The sequence below is a fragment of the Barbus barbus genome, assembly GCF_936440315.1.
Source record: "Barbus barbus genome assembly, chromosome: 13".
Classification (NCBI taxonomy): Eukaryota; Metazoa; Chordata; class Actinopteri; order Cypriniformes; family Cyprinidae; genus Barbus; species Barbus barbus.
Window position 1 is genome coordinate 23,994,477 of NC_136741.1, and position 19,077 is coordinate 24,013,553.

Sequence of the window (19,077 nt, forward strand, 5' to 3'; positions counted from 1 at the left end):
TGTTTCAATCAAGAAAGAAAATCATACAGATTTCAATGACAGTATGAGTAAATAATGAAATAATCAATGAATAAATAATGAAAGAATGTATCCTATTCCTTTTAAAAATCCTTTTGAAAGTCCATTTGAAAAAAAAAAGCTCTTGCATTTTATCAACTGATCATACATTTCTCATGCATTTCACCTCCATCCAAAGAGGCTTCCATTAAATTATAGGCCAATATGATTCAGCTATTATAATAATTTTGACAACATAATAGCTATATAAACAACAATCCATGGGTTGAGAAATTAGTAGTGACACCAAGTTATTTGCTCTTTAATACATTCAGTACTAATTATTTCTATTCATTATTGCTAAGAAGGGAACGACACTGCCCTCTGCAAAAGACCTTCAGTGATGTCCCACCTCATTAGAATCAAACTTAGGTCAGACCTTTACTGATCAAACACACCAGCCTTATGATAACTTTGCAGCTGGACCAAGCAGGAGTTTACACCAATTATTCTGCTTTTAATGAAGCGGCCTCATTAAGGATAAGACCAAATGCCACTGTAATGATCTGAAAGAACAATGCAAAACAGCAAGCGGATCAGGCTGTTGTGCACATAAACTCGCTAAGCGTGAAATCATGAGCTAAAGTTACGACATTTGAGACTATTATTTAGATAGAACAGCTCTATCATGTTTAAACAAGAGGTCAAAAACATTTAGACAGTGTTTCAAATAAACCACTGTCACTTATCAAACCGAAGTATTACATTTTATTTATTCATTTACGCACAGTAAGCCATGCCTATATTTTTAGATATCATATAATAATACTGTATATCGTAAAGCTCACATGTAACCAACAACTAGAAGCTTATCGTTTCAGATTACATTCAAATAAGAACAGATTTAAAATGCATAAAGTAAGAATATGTGAATATTTGATATGACATGCCATAAAACATCATTAAGGTTTCCCCATATAGAGCCAGAATACATGTGCAGAAAATACTTTGCAATGTATGGTAATAAAAATGCAGATGCTAGCAACATCAGACAGGGCTGCAATATTCTTTTGCACTGTGAATGATTTGATATATATATTTATATATATGGAGGATGTTATGTTCTACTGAGCCCTCAGGATAGAACTGTGCTTCCATAATTGTACTGCCTCTTCATGCTGAGAGCTTTGTTTTGATACAGTAACACTGTGTAAGGCCCATAGAAATGACAAGTGCCATAATAAAACAAGGTACAGACGGAAACAAGCACATGTATGTACAAATGTGCACAGGTAAACGTAACAGACACATGCCATTCATTAACAGAATAACCTGATGGTCATAAGAATTTAAACAATCATTATAAAACCGTCACATAGAGAGACAAACCTTTTATGTGGCAAAATATTAAAGGGATCATCGGATGCCTATTTTCCACAAGTTGATATGATTCTTTAGGGTCTTAATGAAAAGTCTATAACATACTTTGGTTAAAATTTCTCAACGGCAGTGTAAAACAACACCCCTTTTAGCTTGTCAAAAACAGCTCTGTTTACAGCAAGCCGTTTTAGTGCATGCCCCCCGTTTGTGTAAATTCACTTTTTATCGGTTTTATTTAGATAAACATTACACAATACGCTATAGTATTAATATAACATGGATCACGAATGATTCACGCGAACATAAACGCATTTAGGCAGAATTACCTGAGCCGTCTTCTGCGGCTCAGATGTCGGGAATAAATGACAACTGCTATGTTCATTATTACATCCAACAACAAAGCACCTCAATCGCTTAGGAAACATTCTTGTCTACAACCGCTCTGGCCTTAAAACAATGGCGGACTGATGACAGCTCACTCAGGGCGGGTCTAAGGTAAAACACTAGTGTCAATCAACTGACGTGGGAGGGGCCTGTGTCTGTGTGACGTCACACAGCCAAGAAGCTGAGAATGGCCTGATTTGAAAAAGGGGATATTATTTATAGGGATTAAAAAAAAACACTGACTGGATTTTTATCATTATAGGGTGGATGTGTACAAACACTGCCAACACACATTTATGTTCAAACAACATGTAAAATTGAATTTGTATTTTTGGTTATTGCTACAAATATACCTCACCGACTTAAGACTGGTTTTAGAAACGAAAAAGTCCGTAAGCATCTCAACTGTCTCAACTCAGGCGAGGTAAGCTAACTCTGTAGCTATTGAACATCTTTATGTGTAGATGAGAGGTTTTGATAGCTTTGTAAAGGGTTTGCTGTCAGTTTGTCAATGGTTTATTGAAAGTTGTCTAACTTATTTAGCCTAAAATATGCACTGTACTGTTAATCAGTGACATCACTGACACGGAGCACAAATGAACTGAATCTAAGGTTAGTTCAAACGTTTCTGAAGGGAGCTGCTGTCAGAAATGCAGGAAACACAGGTGAGCTGAGAAAGCACTTTAAATACATTCATATGCATTTTCTTACAACATATGTTCTTATATCACCATGCATCTGTTATATTACAGTTATTTTAGGAAGGCTTTGACATCCAAACCTGAGTGACTCAAAAATATATATATAAACTATTTTATTTTCTGCATTTCACTTCTGCTCTAGCTTGCGTCCTTTAAATAAACCTGCCTGTATACTAAATATTGTTGGCTCTGTGATAAATGGCATATTATGTTTCTAGATTCTTCTATGCAGATGGCCGTGCAGCAGAGTTGGAGCAGACAACATCTCTAAGGCGCTATGAACTATATGACTTGTAAATAAATCCTCAAACATACACTACTGTTCAAAAGTTAGAAATTAGTATGATTTTTTAAATTGTTTTTTTTGAACAATTTTTTTAAAGTCTTCTGCTCACTGCATTTATTTGATTAAAAATACTGTAAAACAGAAATATTGTAAAATATTATTACAATTTAAAATACCTCAGAAATATTGTAAAATATTATTACAATGAAAAATACCTCTTCTATGTGAATATATTTTAAAATGTAATTGATTGCTGTGATCAAAGCTGAATTTTCAGCATCATTATTCCAGTCTTCATTGTCACATGATCCTATACATATACAGTTGTGGTCAGAATTATTGGAACCCTTGGTAAATATGATCAAAGAAGACTGTGAAAATTAACCTGCTTTGTTAATCCTTTTGATCTTTTATTTAAAAAAATCACAAAAAGCTAACCTTTCATTGGATAATAAGAATTTAAAATGGGGGGAAATATCATTATGAAATAAATGTTTTTCTCAAACACACGTTGGACACAATTATTGGCACCTTTTTATTCAGTACTTTTTGAAACCTCCATTTGTCAGTTTAACAGCTCTAAATCTTCTCCTATAATGCCTGATGAGGTTAGAGAACACCTGACAAGATCAGAGACCATTCCTTCATCCAGAATCTCTCCAGGCCCTTTAGATTCACAGCTCCATGACGGTGCTTCTTCTCTTCAGTTCACCTCACTCATTTTCTACAGAGTTCAGGTCAGAGGACTGGAATGGCCAGCAGAAGCTTGGTTTTGTGCTCAGTGACCCATTTTTGTGTTGTTTTTGAGGTTTGTGTTTGGATTATTGTACGGTTGGAAGATCCAAACATGGCCCATTATAAGATTTCTAACAGAGTCAGTCACTTGTTGATTTTGTATCTGTTGGTATTTGATAGAATCCATGATGCCATGTGTCTGAACAAGATGTCCAGGACCTCCAGCAGAAATATAGGCCCACAACATCACAAATACAGCAGTATATTTCATTGTACACATGGGGTACTTTTTATCCCTGTGTTCACCAAACCCATCTTGAGTGTTTGCTGCTAAAAAGCTCATTTTTTAGTTTCATCTGACCATAGAAGCCAGTCCCATTTGAAGTGCCAGTCCTGTCTGATAACTGAATATGCTGGAGTTTGTTTTTGGATGAGCTAGGAGAATTTTTCTTGAAATCCTCCCAAACAACATGTGGTGATGTAGGGGCTGTTTGACAATTTTTTTTAAGGTTTTCTGACCCCGAGACTCAACTATTTTCTGCAATTCTCCAGCTGTGATCCTTGAAGAGTCTTTAGCCACTCAAACTCTCCTTCTCACCGTGTATTAGGACGATATAGACACACGTCCTCTTCCAGGCAGTTTCATTACATTTTCTGTTGATTGGAAATTCTTAATTATTGCCCTCATGGTGGAAATGGGGATTTTCACTGCTCTAGCTCTTTTCTTAAAGCCACTTCACTAATTTGTGAAGCTCAATTATCTTTTGCTGCACATCAGAAATATATTCTTTGTTTTTTTCTCATTGTGATGGATGATTAAGGGAATTTGGGCTTTGTTTTCCCTCCTATTTATATTTCTGTGAAACAGGAAGCCATGGCTGGATAATTTCATGTTCATAATCACCCTAGAGTGCTCAAAATTGTGAATATGAATGGGAGTATACTTCAGAGATATTTTACTCTTAAGAATTTCTAGGGGTGCCAATAATTGTGTCCAACGTGTGTTTCAGAAAAACATTTATTTCATAATGATATTTCCCCCCATTTTAAATTGTTATTATCCAATGAAAAGTTAGCTTTTTGTGAATTTTTTAAATAAAAGATCAAAAGGATTAACAAAGCAGGTTAATTTTCACAGTCTTCTTTGATCATATTTACCAAAGGTTCCAATAATTCTGACCACAACTGTATACACACACACACACATTTTTTTTTTTTTTTTGGCCAAACATAATTTCTTTATTTGATTTTGAGGCAAAGAATAAGACCCCATCCCAAGAAGACAGTGAAAGGACTGAAGAGTAAAGTGGCGCTAAAGATGTTTAACAGTTTCACAGTTGTCTTTCTCATTGCTAATTGGTTGGTTGTTTTCTAATCCTCAGTAAAAGAGTCCTGCTCTAAGCAGTATGAATCGCCTGATACACATAAAGACTCCAGACCTTAGGGGCACACATGCAAATGAGAGCACATCTCCTTGAACCAGGAGCGATAATGAGTGCGGGAGGAAAAAACAAAGACAATCCACTCCACACTGTCGCCCCCATGAAAACAATGTCAAAAAAATGACGGCACCAAAGCGAGAAATAAGAATAAGAAAACTGCTCAAATCTGTCTATAAACATGTTAGTCCTTTACCGTCAAGACTGAACATTAATGTACTACATATTTAGGTTATAGACATTTCTAAAGTCACTATGGTCCTTTCAAAGCTTTCAGTCTCTTATAGTAGCGCCATCTGATTGCTGTTCATCAACTGCGTCAACTAGCACTGCAGTAATAACTAACTTCCAGACACCTCATTAGTGTAACAGCTTGTGCTCTCCATCACGGCTCTGAGCAACACTTTCAGTCAGACAACAAGCACTTAGCAGTTCAATATAAAAAACACAGGAATTTGAAACACCTTTCACACTTTTCAAGCATGTCGTATATCTAATAATGAATCTAATTACCCCCTATGAGATGTAATAATGATTAATAAAGCAAAGCATATATAGCAAACATGCACGCTAGGTATGAAAGAGCCTGCTGCGCTCTGAGCAGGAAATCTTTGTGATAACTTTGACTGCTTTTGTTAGCGCTGCTGTAGGTGTCATGGGGAAAACAAGTAATATTGCACTTTAACAGGTAATTAACCCAAGACCTCAATATCCTTTGCAACTGATATATCAGCTCACATGATCACGGCTTGAAAATTGTACTGTCAAATACAGAAAACAAATAAAAAAATTGGGAATGGAACTAGTGAGGTCTGTTTAACTTTTTAGAGCTTTTAAAAATTGGTAAAAACCATTACTAAAAGGTTTTAATAAATTTCAATCTTTAAAAGCAGAGCATACATTTATAAAGATTGGTGGATAGGCCTATTTGTTTTTTCATTGATAATGCCCAGCAAAGACCAATCAAATGTTTGGGGGTAAGATTTTTTTTTTATTAATTTTTTTAAATTTTATTAAGCAATAATGCATCCAGTGACCATAATTATGATATATTAATACATTTATAATGGTGCAAAATATTTTTTATTTCAAATACATGTTCTTTTCAATTTTCTGTTCATTAACAAACAAAAAAGCGTCACAGTTCAGTTTCACTAGAGTAGTAATATAAAATAAACTCACATGGATAACCCTTAAATGTGTACATATTTCACAGACATAACATATGCTACTATCATAAAGCACCTGTATCATTTTGAATGCACAGCTGAGAAACCGACATCCGTTTATAAATAACACCTGGCGGTTCCAGCATCTTCCATCTCTAAGAGCTCCTTTATTATGTTGAATATCTTAATTTCTGTCCATCATAAAAATAAATAAATAACTAGCCACTATATTAACCAGGCCCGTTATAATTGAAAGTACGCTTCCGGCATGAGCGGTTTTAATTACACAGAGACGATGCTCCATTTTCCTTGCTGCCCTTTTGTATGTGAAACCACACCCTCTGTGGTGGCTGCGGGGCGAGTGTTACCCAACACAACGAGTCTGCATGACTCCACTTACCCTGAGCTAGATGGGGTGCAATCAGAAGATAATGAAAGGGAAACATCACCTCCTCAACAGGATGAAAAGTGTCCTGTTTATATGAGCAAGCAATCATAAGAGCTCGACTGATGGGGCTTTTTCTCTCAAAAGTGAATTCTACAGAACAACAGCACTGTTGTTATGCTGTCAACAGCCAAGTTCAGTTACAATAACATCTACTTCAAGCAAGTCCAGCTGCAACCTGCTTAAACCAGCCTATATATGGTTTGTAGGCCAGCTGGTGTCTAAATGGTTTAACTAGTCAGCCAACTGGGCTCCCATCCCTATAAAATAAGGGTGCGCAGCTATTAAACATCTGGCTGAAACAGAGAAATTGATAATTATTTTCATGTTAGGGACAATATTTTGAAATAGCATTATTTTTGGCATTTTTCATGTTTTCAAGTATAGAGCAGCGAGAAAGCAATGTGCAGACTTATTAATAAATGTCAGATTTTAAGATTCTATACTACTTTATCTCAATTAAAAATATAAATGAATAAATACATAAATAATAAATACATAAAAATACCTAAAACTCATTGTTTAAATGCATCATTTAAAGTAAATTTAGGCATCACAACATTATAATGTCTAGTATAAAAATGAATATTTATACTGAGATTTGTTAAAGTCACATTAAATGTCACATTAAATATTGTTATTAAAGGGATAGTTCACCCAAAAATGAAAATTTTGTCATTTACTCACCCTCACGTCATTCCAAACCTGTATGAGTTTCTTTCTTATGTTGAACATAAAGGAAGATATTTTGAAGAATGCTGGTAAACAAATAGTCGATGGTCTCCATTGACTTTCATAGTATTTCTTTCCCTAGTATGGAAGTCAATGGAAGTTTGGTTCTTCAAAATTCTTTCAAATATCTTCTATTGTGATCAACATAAGAAAGAAACTTATAAAGATTTGGAACGACATGAGAGTGAGTAAATGATGACAAAATGTTCACTTTTGGGTGAACTACTCCTTTAAAGATTAACTTAATTTGAGCATTAGCTGAAGGCAATGATAAACTATATACAATTTCAGAAACTACTGTATTTATCCAATATAATCCTATACAATAAATGTAAAAATCTCTAATATTGGGTAATAAACAATGTGTTACCAATGTATCAAGTATGCATACTATAAAACAAACAACTCAGACCAGCCTTACATCTTAGAGACACTCAGTACAGATCTCTATGTTTTATTTTCATATTTTCCATATTTAGTGTAAAAAGCAAGAAATATTTTAGGCCAGACTCGATCCTGCAAAATCCACATGAGCACTACATCTCCAATGTGTCAATAGTTACCAAACTAAGCACTGGCCCAACTCTATTCATTAAGTGTAATGGTATATCATTTAGAAATGTCTATACATGCTGAAACAAGCTTGCATCAAAGAGGTCATGATGATTTGATATCTGTCCAAGACTTCGCTGTACAGCCATACAGATGAAAGGCTATTTATTCCCCATTGAAAGGTGAGATTTGTGCAGAGAAAGTCAATGATAGATCCCTGTATTCCTGCTATGATTCAGCTCAGTCCAGGCCAATTACTGCTTTATAGATCAAGCTGTCTAAAGTGTGCAGCACAGTAGAGCACATGTGATATGTGAAACAGCTTTCATCTTTAAAAGAGCTCTCATCAAATCCTTCCAAAAAATCACTTCAGGACATGTTAAACTTGCGAATGACAGAAACGAAAACACAGAGATGGTGAAGTTGTCCCAGGTTCACTCAGGGCCGTCACTGTCACGACAGCACTAAGAATAGTTTTGAAATCAATTGGAATAAACCTCTCTGTGTTTGCTGTTAAACATCACTTTTCACTTGAGAGATGTGGGTGTCTGGAACAGATGTGTCTCTGCATGATAAGTAAACATAAATAATAATGGACTAAAACACATATACAACCTGGAAAAAGAAGTATGAATGAAAGAACAAGCATTAGCATAACATATAAAAATAAAAGCAAAGGCACAGGAAGTCTAAAAGGACACCCATTTTTTCCTCCCACTAACCAACTGTCATTAAACCACAAAAACCAAGGTTACAAGTGAGGTGTACAAGATGGAGCTGTATGTCAATGCCCTTGTAAATATAAATAGCTTGTTTCATTTTTACTCCCACAAGTCATTCCACAAGAGGGGTCTGTGGAATTGACAAAAAATGTTATTATACATTTATAGAGCTGTAAAACAGTAAAATCATTATTATTATGAAATATTTATTGTGAAAAGCGCAATAAATCATCAAAAAGATCATATTTGTCTTCAGGTTTATACATCAAAGTGGTAGACTTGGCATTAATAAGTGTTAATTATAAGTGTTAATTATTTGCTTTGGCTTTAGTACAGTAATAATATACAAACCAATTATTTAATTTAGTAAATAATGTGCATTTTTTCCTTACCCAGTATAAATCGGTCTTTATACATTAAAATGTACAGAGAGAGTCTCTCATAAGGGGATCAATATATAAAGTATTATTAATTATTTACACAAGAGAAAATAATTAATAATACATACAACAAGTAATATATATATATACAACAGTTATTTCTGGTCCTCGAATCTGATTGGCTGATAAAAGTGCGATATTAGAGTGATATCAGAACTATACAATTTCCACAAAAAAAGCAGCACAACTGTTTAAAATATATTAAAATAGTTTTAAGTGTATTTTTGATCAAATAAACGCAGCCTAGGTGAGCATAAGAGACTTCTTAAAAAAAAATAAAAAATAAAAAAAAATCTTACAGACTGATAGTGTATTTGTTAGATCCAAAAAAAAGAAATATGTTGAATTCTGGACAGCTGGATGTGGACAAACTGGCCTTTACATCGATGACTGGAACTCTGTTCTCCTCAAACTATAAAACCTGCTGTCTATTCATATTATGGTTTAAATGCTGATCAAGTGCTTTGGAAGGCGTCCCTGCTTCAGCCACGTTCTATAAGCAAGACCTTCAAACTAGTGGCCTGTATTAAGACATCAATGTTGAGTCCCTTCCTGTTTGCTGTAAGAGTGTTGTGATTGTGGGGCTGGACACACAGATGCAGGGGACGGGCAGAGCATGACAGCCTAGTCACGTGGGATGCCAGACGAACCGATATTTGCACCAGTGGTGACAGACGAAACTCAGCAGAACTCCACTGCACCGCACAGTAACATAAGAGTTTCACACAACAAGCCACAAATCCATCGATAAAGGCTGGATAAACCTATGGATCTTTTGGTTTTCAAGTCAAAGTCCTTGTATCCAAAACTTGCTTGTATAAAATAAACAATGAGAGGTGAAATGGAAAGATAAAGATGACTACATGAGAGAGAGAGAGAAGTGGAAAGCTAAATTAATTACACTTTCTCAATTAGTGTGTGAGGATGCCTACATCTAATTGGTTTTTCTACCCTGGACTACTAACATTTTCTTAAGAGTGAATTAGCAGGTTAAAAATCAATCAAAAGTCATTTTAAAATCCATTAAGAATTAAACAACATCCCGTAAAACTAAACCAAATCACAAAGCAAATTACAAATGAAGTATGACAGCTAACATACAGAATCAACCTGGTTAAAATCCACTTGTGTTAAGAAAAAAATGAAAAAGGATAGAAAAGCTCATTTAAACAAAAACAAATTACAAAGATGAAAAAAGAGCAACTTGACAAGAAATCATCTTAGTAACTAATTTAGCTACAAAGTATAGAACGTTCACCAATATTTTTCAATAGCTCAATAAAACAAAGATTATTGTAGTGAGTTCTACAAGAAAATGCTATGTCAGTCACGTTTTTACACGTTTAATTCAATGTAATTTAATGCATGTGTTACTTGTCCTTTCTTTGTAAGTAGTTGTGTGAACCCAATTTTTTCAGTGTAAGAATATTTTTTGTGTATATTTTGCAAGCTACAGCTTGAGAACATATTTACTTGTTCAGCATGCTCACCGCATCATCAAAAAATATTATATATTTAATTTTTTAGGAGTCTTAAATGAGCTAGTTCCTATAAACACACTGTACAATGTACTGCACAGAGTTAGAGGAAGCCTGCGAGAGAGAATCCGAGGAAGAGAGTGACAGAAGGGGAATACTCCAGGGAAATGTCGTGACTTTGTTCTTTCAGGCAGCTGCTCCATGAATTTGTCTCCTCCCACAAACAGAATGTGAGCACTCACAGGTAAGCACATCCCCAATGTCCCTCATCTCCCCGGGCTCCCACTGTTACATAATACACACCTCTCTCAGCGCAATCACAGTCCAACCACAGAGCCAAGAGCTGCTCCTATCAGACAGAGTCCATGTGAGACAACAAACCCAAATTTTAGAAGGTAAATTTGATGCGCGGCTACTTTTAGTGTTGTCACAACTGCAACTTCAGTGAAACACAATCTCAGTAGCTGACACTAAAATTTTACAAATCTCAATACCAATTTTGATAGCATTAGATTAGATTAGATTAGATTAGACAGACAGACAGACAGACAGATAGATAGATAGATAGATATCCATGTTTATATATACATGCATGTATATATATGCCATCAAAAAATGTTTTTATTATTCATAATCTGGACTGATTATGAAGTTTGGACTGATTATTTGAAAATGTCAGAAAATGCTTGTAAAGAATAAGAATCATCATGTGGATTTTTAAAAAATATTTAATTTATACTAAAAATAAAAGGAATTTGAAAAACTGTCTTGATCAGTATTTTTGTCCCATTTTCCAGCAAAAATCTAAACACATCTAAACAACCTTAAAACGAAATAAATATAGCTCAAGTCAAAATTGAACAGAATTTGGTGTGGTTCATGCTCCTTTTTAAAGATATTTATTTTTATATAACAACAACACAAACATAATGAATAAGACAATCATTTTGAACAGAATCGTTCCTTTTGATTTCCTTACGTACTGAGCCAAAGATTATTTTTCTTTTGTAAAACAGCTCATTTCAGTAAACTCATCTGTATAAAAAAAGTAATCAAAATCTTCAAATCCTTCATTCATAAGGAAATGCAGCTAAACTCAGCGGGAGCAGAAGGAGGAGATGAGCATCATGAACGACTAGACATGCCCATCAAAAGTGAGTGAGAAAAAGGAGGCCTATCAGTCACCTGCAGGCATAATAAGACAAGAGGACAGCAGCTGACAGCACTCGCATCTACTTGTGAGACAACAAATGAGGCCGACAGTCCACTGAATAATGAGACCGAGGTCAGAGAGAGGAGGAGACAGATAGTTCAGGGAAGAGAGAGAGCGAGGGGCCATTTAAGTCTCATATAAAGAGTGACAGGAAGTAGCTTCGAGACCATCTCAACAGCATGCCCGCTTCCTTTGCCCAGGAGCTTCAAACGCAAGGTCTGATCATCCTTGCTCGCAAGCTCTCCAGCTAACAACAGATATCGCTGCCTATTCTTAGACCAGCGATTTCTTACAAGGATCCCTGGGCAACATACAGACGCTGAAATTAATACATCCACAAATCACAGTGACAATTGGCGACAGTCCCTGGAGTCCTTCTTCCCCTGCCTATTTACTTTCATACGCTGTCACACACTCACGGACACACGGATCTGTGAGAACAGAAACAAACTCCATTTCACACCTCCGGTGCTGTTCAATTCCGACCATCCCTTGTGGTCGCACGCTTGAAGAGGGCTGTATTTTTATCTTACATGATAACACCTTTATTCTCCCCCCTCCATCCGTGCGGGCATGTCCAAACCAGCGACAGAGTTCTGAAAGTTTTCTCTTTTTTTTTTTCATTCAGAACAAATGAAGCCACTTCAGATGGCGTGCGCCTGTGCGGATGTGCATCTCTGTGAAGCGTGTCTGGGTAAGTGCGGGTGGGTGTGCACCGCATGTACCCTGCCGATCGATATGCCGCATTTCCTGATGAACAGTAATTGTGGGGACTTAGTCAACAGCGGTGCCCGAGTTGACACAGAAGTCCTAAATCGATTGGCTGAGCTGGGGGAGAACATAGCCAATCAACACTGATCTGACAGTCAAAGTTCATTACTCTGAGACGTTTTTGCGATTCTAAATGAATTATTCTGCTGTTCAAAGAGAAGTCCCAGTCATATTTAAGCCCAAAATCAAAAGGCAGAAATAGCAAGTATAGTTTTGGCAATGCACAATTCTTCCAAACAATTTGAATGACAATTAAACACCCTTTAAATTTTCTTTACTAATCATATAAAACAGTAATTTGTTGGTTATTGGTTAACAATAATTAATATACATAATGCAAGTTTTTTTGAACGGTAAGATTTTTTATGTTTTTAAAGAAGTCTCTTCTACTCTGCAAGCCTGCATTTGTTTGATCCAAAGTACAGCAAAAACATAATTTTTTCCATAACAATGGAAAAATGGAACAATGCAAAATCTTTTTGCAAAATAGTATTTATTTATTAACATATATACCCTATGCTTATGGCTTTATGATGAACTCAGACATTTCTTGATAATAGTCGGGTTCTACACTGGGAAGAAAAAAACAAAAACGGTGTAGAATTTACTTTGAAACTATTTTTACTCAAAAATAGCTAGCAAATTTCACAAATAACTTCAAAGACACAGCAAGTACACAATGAATCAAACATAACATTTTGATGTAGAAAGACTGAAATAGTATTTTCACATAAATGATACTCCTATAATCTTTGTTTTATTTACAACTTTGAATTTAATTCCTGGAGTGTCTGTCCTTATATAAAGATCTCTGCACTAGCTTTACAACCTTTTTTTCCCCTAAAAACACATACAATACAGCTCAGCCTCAGCACAAACAAATCTGTTTGGCAGGGGACACGTCTATTCTCTCTGCTCCCTAACGCACGTGCACAATGGTATGTGGAAACAGCTAATTAAAAATCCATTTAAGCTTGGCATTGGTAGGAGAGACATTTACTCACACACACACACATTTTCACTCATTGCAACCCAGAAACAGTCCTGAACCCTACAGAATGAGCAGTATAGTGAAGGGACATTTTTAGCTCATCTGGTCTCATATGTGCTGCCGGTGGTGTCAGGGTCAGCTCTGCATACTGGACATACATTCTCATTCTACCAATCTGACACAGCAAGCAGACAAACAGGTGCTTGACAGCCATGAATATGGACACGTAGATAGATGGAAGCCTGCTCGCATTCATGGCTGTCAAATGGTTTCTATACATCCTAGATGTTATACAGTTATGAGTTTTTCATCTTTATCTTCCTCCATTTAAAACAAACTATATGATAATAACAAAATTATTAAATAAAATAATTTTTAAAAATGTACAGTATGAATAAAATATATAAATATTTAACAAAAATAAAATATATAAAAAAGGTATAGCCCTATAAATAAAAAATATACTTTACTTGCTTTAGTAGGTGGTATGAGTACACAAATTGGGACACAGCCAAAGTGTCCCAGCTACAGCTGGTCTATTAAAACACTTGAGACATCAGGATTGATTTTTGTCTGTTCTCTAAGGGCCACAGGGCGGTGTGATGATGACAATGAGAGAAGACGACAAAAGACAATACCTGGAGAGTATAAAGACATTTCTGGCTCAACACTCTTAGGGGTTTTGAGTCTGATTGTAGACAGTAATAGTGGTAAATTGCTGAATTCTTAAACATACGACAGAAAGGTCTATTTTAAAATATCTCTGCAAAGAAAAAGCCATGAGGCTTTTAAGATGTTTCCTACAGCATTTAGAAAAGAACATTCAGATTTTACATTAGGAGATATTATCCTCTCCAGAACGCTTGTGTCTTTAAATCCCTTGTGCCTTAAAGGGATAGTCCACCATTTACTCACCCTTATGTCATTTCAAACCTGTATGACTTTATTTCTTCTATGGAAGACAAAGGAAGATATTTTAAAGAATGATGGTAGCTTAAAAGTTTCGGTTCCCATTGACCTTCATTGTAAGGACAGCAAATACAATGGAACAGAAGCTGGTTGGTTATAAACATTCTTCAACATATATTTTTTTGTGTTCAGTAGAAGACAGAAATGCATCCAGGTTTGGAATGGCATGAGGGTGAGTAAATGATGACAGAATTTAAACTTTTGTGTGAACTATCCCTTTAAGGCCCATGTGCTCTAATCACCCCTTTACAGGCTATCTAGCTGAATAGAAGAACATATCTACGTAAAAGACTCCTAATAAACGCATCTGATCAGGCTGGCTTGAACTTGAAACCATGTTTTCTTTTACCCAATGAGTTGATTCATCATTAACCACACAGACTAGTCCGTTTTGAAAATCCATGGGGTTGCACATCTCTAAAAGTGTACAACATGAGGATTTGGGTCCCTAACCCCTTTTGACCCCTGCATCTGTGCCCTGGTTCACCTCTGGCCAGCAACTATTAACACAGAAAGATCACTAATAGTCTGTATTTACTGTCTTCACTGCGGAGAAGCTTCTGAACGTAACGCTGCTTTTCCTGCACTAATGACTGTGATTTTGAGAGAGAGAGAGAGAGAGAGAGAAAGAGAGAGTCAGACAAACAGGCATACAAGAGAGGAAGGGGACATCTCTGGAGATCGTAAATGAGCGAGTAAAGGCTGTTTCACAAACAAAATGATGTGTTTTATTTTTTGTCAAAATATAACAGTCAAATGTCTAAAATGCCAATATTTCAATTGTGGAAAAATTGACAACAATGTTTTACCGTTTTCAGCATGTATTTGTTACATAAGTGAGAGTGTGAGACTGCAGTTGAACATGATCTGAAAAGTACATCAATATTCTCTGCGCATTTTTTAATGTGGGGTTTAAAAAAAAATGATATGGGAAAGTAGCTACAGAAAACTGCAGGAGTGGAAACAGATGTTACCAGAACAAGTAAAGTTTTCCCTGCTGTCCAACAAGGAAAAACTATAAAAACGGTGTTTGAAGATGAAACCCTTAATCATGGTAAAATCACACAAAATAGTAAATTGCTTTTATAAAATGGTAGCCAACTGCAATAGGATAAATAATAATACAGAGGAAAAATGTTAAAATCTTAAAATTGATTTTATTTGAGACAAAAAATATTATTTAACATCTGCTTCATTTACATAGTCGTCATCAGTCACAGCAAATCAATTCCCTGTTGAATTAAGAGCCCTACCACTTCTCTTTTCCGTTTCTGAGAACAACCAACTACTTGGTGGATGTTCTCACCAATATTTGGATGTTTTCAGAGACCGAAAAGAGAGTTGGTAGCACCCTTAAATGAGGCTTTTGTGGCCTTGGCAATGACAAATGACTTCTTCTCACCTTCAATTTAAAGAACTGACAAATTATAAACAAAGCCACATGATATTGCTACAGGAAGATGCTTACTGATATCAGAGGTGATGTGTACCAAACCTTTTTCTTGAGTATGCCTAAACTTAAATGACGAATAGTGTCATTCGTGAAGACGGAAAAGTCTGTGCTTAGAGAATGTAAACTGTTTCTCACTAAAGCTGACAAGCACCCTTGGTGCCACAAACATGTACTGTCTAAGTCAAGCCCTGAAGCAACACATCACACACATTCACAAGGCAAAGTCACTCCTTGAATTGCATCCTGATTCACTCTATTATAATTGGTTATGTTTGGGCTAAGCTCCAGTTCTTGTTTCGCTGAGTATCTGTTGATTTAAATTGAGGTTTATCCTGGAATCCACTCTTTTAGTTCTTAATCAGAGAACAAGACTGAAGGGATGGTTGAGATTTTACAGAATCAAAAATACCTAGAAGTCTAAACATAATGCTTAAGATATAATTTATACAACAACAACAACAATAATAATAATTATTATTATTATTAATATAGAATTTCTAAGAGAATGTATTGCTAAAATAATCATTTGTTGTTGTTGACAGATATTTGCACTTTTTCCAAAAACTGTATAGAGATACATTTAAAAATTATGGAAGTTTATATTTCAAAACAACTGTAAATGATACAATTTTTATTATTTATAATAGTAGCAATAGTAGTAACATGAATATTGACAAATATGTATTATGATACATTGTCTATGATACATATGTATTATTATTATTATAAATGTCTGGTTATTATAGTGTCAAAGTCCAAATAAACAATAACTAATAATATACAGTGCCCTCCAAAGGTATTGGAACAGTAAAGACAAAATTGCTCTGTTGGCTGTGGAGTCAAGACATTTACAAATATGATTAAAAGATGAATATGAGACAAAACTACAGAATGTCGCATTTTATTATTGGGTGATTCAACACATAGATGTTTTACCAGCTAAGAAGTTCAGCACTTTTAGAGGTTCATCCCTCTATCTGATGTGAGCATAAGTATTGGAGCAGTTGCCTCACAGGTCTTTCTAAGTGATCAGCTGTGTCCTGTTGCATCAATTCTTCAGATATTAAAAGCAGGGAATGTGTAGTATCAGTTATATCCATTACTTCTGTATTCTGAATCTTGCATTCGATGATGACACACACAAACCAGGATGAAGACGAGGGATCTGACTTTGAGAGAAAAGCAAGCAATTTGGATGCTAAAAGAAAAGAGGAAGTCAGTTAGAGCTCTAACAAAAACAAAGGGCATGGAGAAATCAAGAGTTTGGAAACCACCAGCCACACCAGCAACCAACAACTACCTGATCGGCTGAGAAAACAACAGTAGTTGATGACAGACAAATCATAAATGCTGTGAAAATGAACCCTAAAAGACGTGTCTGTAAAATCACCAACAACTTCCAGAAAGCTGGGGTGATGCTCTGACAATTTACCGTCCTCAGGAGACTTTGACACAGAATTACAGATGCTACACAGCAAGATGCAAACCTCTGACCAGCACCAAAAATGGAAAGGCAAGATTAGAGTTTGCAAAAAAAGCACAAAGGTGAGCCAGAAGAGTTTTGGAACTGTGTTTATGGACCGATGAGACAAAGATGAACCTTTATCTAAGTGATGGGAAAGCAAAAATGTGGAGAAAAAAAGGGAACTGCAATGATCCCAAGCATACAGCCTCATCTGTAAAGCATGGTGGAGGTGGTGACATGGTCTCTGGAACAGGCCCTCTCAACTTTACTGATGACTTCATGTATGATGACAGTAGCAGAATGAATTTGGAAAATGCCACCAGATTCATTGGGAAGTGCTTCATATTGCATCAGGACAATGACCCAAAACACCCTGCCAGTTCAGTCAAGGAATTTATAAGGGCAAAGAAATGGAAAGTCTTAGATTGTCCAAGTCAATCTCCAGATTTAAATCTGATTGAACATGAATTTCACCAGCTGAAGAGGAGAGTAAAGGCAGAAACTCCCCAAAACAAGCAACAATTGGAATTGGCTGCATTAAAGGCTGGGAAAGTATTTCAAAGGATGAGACCAAGAGTCTGGTGATGTCTATGGGTCACAGACTCACTGCTGTGATTGTGCGCAAGGGATCTGCAACTAAATAATAGCTTTTAATCTTTTATATCTGCCTTATGTTCAACTGTCCCAATACTTATGCTCACATCAATGAGTGGGATGAACTCTAAAAGTGCTGTTCTTTTTATTTGATAAAACATATGTGTGTTGAAATGGCTAATAATAAAATGTGACATTCTGTAGTTTTGTCTCATATTCATCTTTTAATCAGATTTGCAAATGTCTCGACTCCACAGCCAACAGAGCAATTTTGTCTTTACTGTTCCAGTACTTATGGAGGGCACTGCAGCTGTGGTAAATATCACAGATGTCAGAGACATTAACTCTTCAACTTGATTGAAATTAAATTTAATATTAAAATTCATATAAATTTGACAAATACTGGAGAATCTGGAAATCTCTGCATTCTTTTTTTCTTCTTTTTTTTATAGAAACTGTGATTGTCAGTTCCAGGGGAACCTGTATAGTATTGTTTTTTTTTATTGTCATATCTGTATAGTTTATGCAGGTAGAAATGAACATACATAACTGAATTGTTACACATTTTAGTATAAAAGTATAAAAATAATTTGTATCTGCATCAGATAAAAACAAAACAATCAAAAAATATATACTGTATATTTCGGTTAATCTCTAAAAATAATTCTGTTGATTGTCAGCATGTCAGTTCTTCCCACCTTGCAATAGTAAGCTGTTCTGGACATTAGGTCAGTTCTTCCAGATATAACTTCACAGAAACCAACCGCAGCATCTCTCTGGACATCATTAAAGGTTAACCTCGAGGTTAAGCTTGAAGCACAAAACATTCACAATCCTAAAACCATTCAAACAGAAGTATATTGTCACATCCATGCAGCTTCTCACCATTACTATTTCATGAAAACTGACAAAGGAAACCAATCTTATTCACACAGACCTATTATTAGACTGCAATAATAATAAACGGGTCAAAAAAAACCCCACTTAAACCCAAGTCCCCATTTCCTAGCGAGAGTTTGTGCTGTTGTGGCCAGAACTGCATGGCCCGAGGCTGAGAAGAAAATAATGCAGGTAAATGATGACAGAGAGGAATTTTAAAACCCATTGGGAAAGATGAGAGCATAAATCACATTCAAACACAGGCACGCTGCCATTGTTTCT

The 19,077-nt window shown here is 35.6% G+C and overlaps 1 protein-coding gene across 1 annotated transcript in view; it reads right to left on the reverse strand.

Moving 5' to 3' along the window:
* Positions 1 to 19,077, reverse strand: part of LOC306878869 (testis-expressed protein 264-like) — a 68,638-nt gene that overhangs the window by 7,245 nt on the left and 42,316 nt on the right. The window lies entirely within an intron of this gene.